The sequence below is a fragment of the Zootoca vivipara genome, chromosome 5 (assembly GCF_965207765.1).
Source record: "Zootoca vivipara chromosome 5, rZooViv2.hap1.1, whole genome shotgun sequence".
Classification (NCBI taxonomy): Eukaryota; Metazoa; Chordata; class Lepidosauria; order Squamata; family Lacertidae; genus Zootoca; species Zootoca vivipara.
Window position 1 is genome coordinate 31,834,808 of NC_142588.1, and position 7,353 is coordinate 31,842,160.

General features: G+C 59.1%; 1 protein-coding gene across 20 annotated transcripts in view; it reads right to left on the reverse strand.

Moving 5' to 3' along the window:
- SGMS1 (sphingomyelin synthase 1) overlaps positions 1 to 6,725 on the reverse strand; it is a 71,361-nt gene extending 64,636 nt beyond the window's left edge. For 8 of the 20 annotated variants that reach the window (XM_088670292.1, XM_088670282.1, XM_088670291.1 and 5 more), the window contains exons 1-2: positions 6,521 to 6,725; positions 5,953 to 6,131 (exon numbers count right to left, since the gene is read on the reverse strand). The gene's annotated coding sequence lies outside the window, so the exon portion shown is untranslated. Of the gene's footprint in view, positions 1 to 5,729; positions 5,870 to 5,952; positions 6,132 to 6,516 lie in introns of those variants that run through there. The other 12 variants (XM_088670295.1, XM_088670286.1, XM_088670289.1 and 9 more) reach the window with 3 other exon arrangements.
- Between the last annotated feature and the right edge of the window lie 628 nt (positions 6,726 to 7,353).

Consider the following 7,353-nt stretch of genomic DNA (forward strand, 5'->3'; position numbering starts at 1 on the left):
CCTTTAATCTATGCACTCAATGCCTAGGCAGGCATGAAATACATCTGGCAAGTGTTTCTTTCATAACCTCTTTATTAAGCCAGCCCAATATCTCTGTGAGCAAGGGGATCTGATCCCCTGAAGGATTCAGTGTCCTTACAGCAGGGCTATCCCCAGATAAAAGATCCTTCCTTTGCTACATGTCTGAAGCTTCCCTCCAACTAAGGAGATGATGCCCACAAGCAATGGAAGCACGTCCCACTCTTCTCACTAAGAGACACGTTGGGCCTTCAATTCCTTCCCCACACTCTCAAAACATGTACTGGTAGTCTGTATTCCCAAGCAACTGGTGTGGGTCAAAGTCTCCTGCTACAACCTGCACAATTGCCTCCTTACTGTTTTTAGAGACGGTGAGGAGACACAGAGCTGCCTGGAGCAGATTCCTTGCCTATCATCCTGGCCCCAAAGAAACAGAGCACCAACATGAGCAAACCATGCTGTGTTTAGCACTGGCCCCAATTCTTTGTTTGCTCAGGAAGAAGTGGGTGTGTGGGTGTGGGTGTGTGGAAGGACAGATCCATGCTATTGCTATGCTGTACAAAAGCATGTTGTGGTCCCTCTGCAAGGTGGTAAACTAGGGAGGGGAAGAGCCAGAAGGGGCCTCCAGATATACCCTCTCCTTAATCTGGATCCCTATCTCTCCTGGTTACAGCGCTGGTGGAGTGGGGTGTGAACAAAAGATAAAAGAAGAACGTTCCCTTCCTTCAAAACCTATGATGCCGGAGAGCAAAGGAAAAGGAAAAGGAAAGAAACCGTAACTGCTTCTGCCTGCAAAGCACACAGACCTAAAAATTAGTCATGCTCTCCTATTGAAAGAGGCAAAACTGGGAGGGGGGGAGGTTCCTTCCTCTTCTGGGCAGCCAGAGCAAACCGTTTTTTAAAATATCGTTTTAACCCTGCCTTCTAAAAGCAAAGTTAAACTTTTCCTCTATGCTCCACTCCTCCAGTGAACAAGAACTGTCTACCGTGTTTCTCATATTATAAGTCATGTCTTATATTAATTTTTTCTTCAAAAAAACACGACATGGCTTATTTTTGAGGGATGTCTTATTTTTTAATAAAGTGCACGCGGGCGCTGTTTGCCGGGCTTGTCAAGCCCAGCAAACAGCGCCCGCCGATCTTCGGTGACAGGCGGGGGTGGGCGGAGAGCGGAGAACGATCTCCGCTTCCCCCCCACCCCCGCCTGTCACACAGGACAGGTCCGAAGATCGGCGGGCGCTGTTTGCCGGGCTTGTCAAGCCCAGCTAGGAGCGCCCGCCGATCTTCGGTGACAGGCGGGGATGGGGGGAGAGCGGAGAACGATCTCCGCTTCTCCCCCACCCCCGCCTGTCACACAGCACAGGTCGGCGGGCGCTGTTTGCCGGGCTTGTCAAGCCCAGCAAACAGCGCCCGCCGATCTTCGGTGACAGGCGGGGATGGGGGGGAGCGGAGAACGATCTCCGCTTCTCCCCCACCCCCGCCTGTCACACAGCACAGGTCGGCGGGCGCTGTTTGCCGGGCTTGTCAAGCCCAGCAAACAGCGCCCGCCGATCTTCGGTGACAGGCGGGGATGGGGGGAGAGCGGAGAACGATCTCCGCTTCTCCCCCACCCCCGCCTGTCACACAGCACAGGTCGGCGGGCGCTGTTTGCCGGGCTTGTCAAGCCCAGCAAACAGCGCCCGCCGATCTTTGGTGACAGGCGGGGGTGGGGGGAGAGCGGAGCACGATCTCCGCTTCCCCCCCCACCCCCGCCTGTCACACAGGACAGGTCCGAAGATCGGCGGGCGCTGTTTGCCGGGCTTGTCAAGCCCAGCAAACAGCGCCGGCCGATCTTCGGTGACAGGCGGGGATGGGGGGAGAGCGGAGAACGATCTCCGCTTCTCCCCCACCCCCGCCTGTCACACAGCACAGGTCGGCGGGCGCTGTTTGCCGGGCTTGTCAAGCCCAGCTAGGAGCGCCCGCCGATCTTCGGTGACAGGCGGGGATGGGGGGAGAGCGGAGCACGATCTCCGCTTCTCCCCCACCCCCGCCTGTCACACAGCACAGGTCGGCGGGCGCTGTTTGCCGGGCTTGTCAAGCCCAGCAAACAGCGCCCGCCGATCTTCGGTGACAGGCGGGGGTGGGGGGAGAGCGGAGCACGATCTCCGCTTCCCCCCCACCCCCGCCTGTCACACAGGACAGGTCCGAAGATCGGCGGGCGCTGTTTGCCGGGCTTGTCAAGCCCAGCAAGGAGCGCCCGCCGATCTTTGGTGACAGGCGGGGGTGGGGGGAGAGCGGAGAACGATCTCCGCTTCTCCCCCACCCCCGCCTGTCACACAGCACAGGTCGGCGGGCGCTGTTTGCCGGGCTTGTCAAGCCTAGCAAACAGCGCCCGCCGATCTTTGGTGACAGGCGGGGGTGGGGGGAGAGCGGAGAACGATCTCCGCTTCCCCCCCACCCCCGCCTGTCACACAGGACAGGTCCAAAGATCGGCGGGCGCTGTTTGCCGGGCTTGTCAAGCCCAGCAAACAGCGCCCGCCGATCTTCCGTGACAGGCGGGGGTGGGGGGAGAGCGGAGAACGATCTCCGCTTCCCCCCCACCCCCGCCTGTCACACAGGACAGGTCCGAAGATCGGCGGGCGCTGTTTGCCGGGCTTGTCAAGCCCAGCAAACAGCGCCCGCCGATCTTCGGTGACAGGCGGGGGTGGGCGGAGAGCGGAGAACGATCTCCGCTTCCCCCCCACCCCCGCCTGTCACACAGCACAGGTCGGCGGGCGCTGTTTGCCGGGCTTGTCAAGCCCAGCAAACAGCGCCCGCCGATCTTCGGTGACAGGCGGGGGTGGGCGGAGAGCGGAGAACGATCTCCGCTTCCCCCCCACCCCCGCCTGTCACACAGCACAGGTCGGCGGGCGCTGTTTGCCGGGCTTGTCAAGCCCAGCTAGGAGCGCCCGCCGATCTTTGGTGACAGGCGGGGGTGGGGGGAGAGCGGAGAACGATCTCCGCTTCCCCCCACCCCCGCCTGTCACACAGCACAGGTCGGCGGGCGCTGTTTGCCGGGCTTGTCAAGCCCAGCTAGGAGCGCCCGCCGATCTTCGGTGACAGGCGGGGGTGGGGGGAGAGCGGAGAACGATCTCCGCTTCTCCCCCACCCCCGCCTGTCACACAGCACAGGTCGGCGGGCGCTGTTTGCCGGGCTTGTCAAGCCTAGCAAACAGCGCCCGCCGATCTTTGGTGACAGGCGGGGGTGGGGGGAGAGCGGAGCACGATCTCCGCTTCCCCCCCCCACCCCCGCCTGTCACACAGGACAGGTCCGAAGATCGGCGGGCGCTGTTTGCCGGGCTTGTCAAGCCCAGCAAGGAGCGCCCGCCGATCTTTGGTGACAGGTGGGGGTGGGGGGAGAGCGGAGAACGATCTCCGCTTCCCCCCCCACCCCCGCCTGTCACACAGGACAGGTCCGAAGATCGGCGGGCGCTGTTTGCCGGGCTTGTCAAGCCCAGCAAACAGCGCCCGCCGATCTTCGGTGACAGGCCGGGGTGGGGGGAGAGCGGAGAACGATCTCCGCTTCCCCCCCACCCCCGCCTGTCACACAGGACAGGTCCGAAGATCGGCGGGCGCTGTTTGCCGGGCTTGTCAAGCCCAGCAAACAGCGCCCGCCGATCTTCGGTGACAGGCGGGGGTGGGGGGAGAGCGGAGAACGATCTCCGCTTCTCCCCCACCCCCGCCTGTCACACAGCACAGGGCCGAAGATCGGCGGGCGCTGTTTGCCGGGCTTGTCAAGCCCAGCAAACAGCGCCCGCCGATCTTCGGTGACAGGCGGGGGTGGGGGGAGAGCGGAGAACGATCTCCGCTTCCCCCCCCACCCCCGCCTGTCACACAGGACAGGTCCGAAGATCGGCGGGCGCTGTTTGCCGGGCTTGTCAAGCCCAGCAAACAGCGCCCGCCGATCTTTGGTGACAGGCGGGGGTGGGGGGAGAGCGGAGAACGATCTCCGCTTCCCCCCACCCCTGCCTGTCACACAGCACAGGTCCGAAGATCGGCGGGCGCTGTTTGCCGGGCTTGTCAAGCCCAGCAAGGAGCGCCCGCCGATCTTCGGCTCTGTCCCCCGATGCGCGACGGCTCGGGGAAGCAGGCAGGGAGCTCCTGCTGGGTCCCGCGCCTTCGCCTCTCGCTCAGTCGGGGCTACACGACATGGCTTATTTTCGGGGTATGTCTTATTTTTCACCAACCCTTAGAAATCCTGTCATGGCTTATTTTTTGGGGATGCCTTAAAATATGAGAAACACGGTAGTATTTAAAAAACAACAACTTTACAACAACAGAAGATCTTTGACAATTCTAACAGTGCATGCAACATGGCATGTGATATGGTTATTTGAATGTTCTCCTAGAACTGTTATCGATAGCACTGCTAAAAAGGACTAACAGACAGCACACTAGTCAGGTCCAATACTCCCCAAACACACACCCCTCCAACCTTGACATTAACCTCAGATCTTCCAAAGCAATTTCCTCTATGGTGAAAACTCTAGTTTTAATCTTAGCACACCTCAGATAGCATGCTACGGCTACAACTCTAATAGAATCATAGAATCGTAGAGTTGGAAGAGACCACAAGGGCCATCCAGTCCAACCCCCTGCCAAGCAGGAAACACCATCAAAGCATTCCTGACAGATGGCTGTCAAGCCTCCGCTTAAAGACCTCCAAAGAAGGAAACTCCACCACACTCCTTGGCAGCAAATTCCACTGTCGAACAGCTTTTACTGTCAGGAAGTTCTTTCTAATGTTTAGGTGGAATCTTCTTTCTTGTAGCTTGAATCCATTGCTCCGTGTCCGCTTCTCTGGAGAAGCAGAAAACAACCTTTCACCCTCTTCTATATGACATCCTTTTATATATTTGAACATGGCTATCAAAAGAATTGACAGGGATTGCTTCCACATAAATTGGGTTAGAGCTGCTTCCTAAGCAACTATTAGCGAACTTTACCTCGGTCTACAAACGGAAGCCAAACGGTGGAAGGGCACTGGCCTCATTAGGGAAAGTGAGGTACCACTGTACAGTAGTTCAAAGCCAACATCAGTTATGAGCTCAAATGATGGCTTTATGCCAGAGACGTAGCTAAGGGGCAAGTAATCAGGTTTTTTTTGCCCTGGGTGAAGTCTCCAGAGGGGTGTGCCATTGAGGCTCCCAGCTTGTGTGTGTGCGTGCATGCATGTAAGCAAATGTGCATGGGGTGTGTGCCAAATTGAGTCTTTGATGTGGGTGAAATAAAGCCTAGTTTTGCCCATGCTTTATGCCATCACCCAGAGCCCCTCATCTGCATGGTGTCTAATATTGCCACACTGTGCATGTGCACTGATATAAATGCACACAAAGCAGTTTGATGGAACAACAGGTGTTATCTAGTTTTCACTGCAAAACATCCAGTAGCCTCCTGTTCACGCACACAGTTAAAACCTTATTACTCTTAACCAGAATCACCAGTCCCACCTCATCCCACATCCTGCCTTATATGTTTACCACAGGCTGTAATCCTATACACACTTGAGCATAAACCCATTTAAGTCACTGGGACTTCATAGGCCCAGCCTTACTACAAAGCTGTCACACAAACACACAGCCCTGGCCCTGTAACTGCTTCCAGTCATAGTATTAGGAACCTAAGAGTTGCCTTTGCAGGATCAGACCAAAGGCCTACCAAGTCCAGCTTTCTGTTGGCCAAACCAGATGATACCTGGGGGAGGTGAGGGAAACCCACAAGCGGGGCGCAAAGCACAACAGCACTCTCTGCCGTCCACGTTCTCCAGCAACTGGTCTCACGAAACACTTCACCTGGTCACTTCAGACGGGCAAGGCATGTGTACACAACAGCTCTCGACTCGACCGGCTCCTGGCTAAGGCGACGAGGCCCCTCCGCCTCAATTCCCTCCCCCCCCCCCCATATCGTAGCAACTCACCTGGCCAACAACCGCAAGCCTGTCCTACGTAACACAACAGCCGAACCTCGACCTCGGCCGCCGGAGTTGCTGCTCTCCTTTCCTTGCCAGCGCCGCGCAACCCCGCCCCGGCCGCATCTCCTCGCTCGAGCAAAAACCCGCCGCCCTCAGCCGCCCCGACGTTGCTACCAGAGCGAAGGCTTAAGAGGAGGGCGAAAAAAATACCACCACCACCACCACCAGTATTACTACTGCTGCTGCTGCTGCGACTAGCTGGAGTGCAATTCCTCAAGTGTCGACCCCCGCTCTCCCGGCCACCACTCCCCGCCACTCTTGCAAACATCCCAACCCCACACTTGCGCCTCCCTCGCCCCCAACTTCGGAGCGTTTCGCCTCTGCTCCCGGCTTCCCCCCCCCCCCCCGGCCAGCCACCAGTTCGCATATCTCTCCCGACCTGGCCCTCTGCCCGCGCTCCCCTGACGCCTCAAGAGCTATATTGGGAATCCCGGTTACTCCCGCTGGCGCCGCTGGTTAGCAAGCGAGCGGCGGCGGGGGAGTTCCCGAGGGGACCCACCGGGCACTCACCTACCTTCCTCTTCCGTGGGCCGCTTTCCCTCCGGAGGCTCCCGGTTGCCAGTGCCTGGCGTGCAGCAGCAAGCAGCAGCTGTGGTTGTGCGGCAGGCGCGCTTCTCCGCCGGCTGGGCTAGCTCGCGACGGGACGGAGGAGGCTTCTTTGGACGGGGCTGCCTCGCCTCCTCGCCCGCCAGCAACACGGGGAGCGTGCGGCGGCGGCGGCCCGTGGGGTCTCGGACGGAGGAGGAGGAGGGGACTATCGGGCAGGCGAGCAGGGAAAGAGGGAGGGAGGGAAAGCGACGGCTCCGCCACGTGACGGGCCGTGTCATCCTGCGCAGCCATCTTGCGTCCCTGCCGCGCCTCCTCCTGGAAGAAGGCGGCGGCTGCAGGGCAGCGGCATCCCGGCGGCCTCGGAGCTGGCTTCCCAGGCGCGGCCTAGATGGTTTCCCGAAAGAGGAGGCGGCCCGGGGAAAAGGGACGTGACGGATGCAATGGTGGCACCTAGGCCTGCTTGTAGGGGCAGCCGGAGACCCGCCGGCGCCGCTCTCTATAAGCGGAAAGCCGGTGACTACTTGACTCGGGTGTGAAAGCCGCCAGGTTACTCCGGACCTTACCTACCTCGCAGGGTTGTTAGTGAGGGTGAAATGGGAGGGGGTTTTGGGGGGGGGGAGCATGCTGAGTTGAGCTGCTCGGGTGGCCAAGCGGGGTGTCCGTGTGAGTAGGAATTAAAAAGGGACAAACCACCGACTGGGGAAACCCAACTAGGAGCTGCGAGTACGTGTGTGTGCTGTTTGAGTGGTTTGCTCAACTATTCCCCATTGTGCCCAGTGGAGCAAATGTGCACACAGG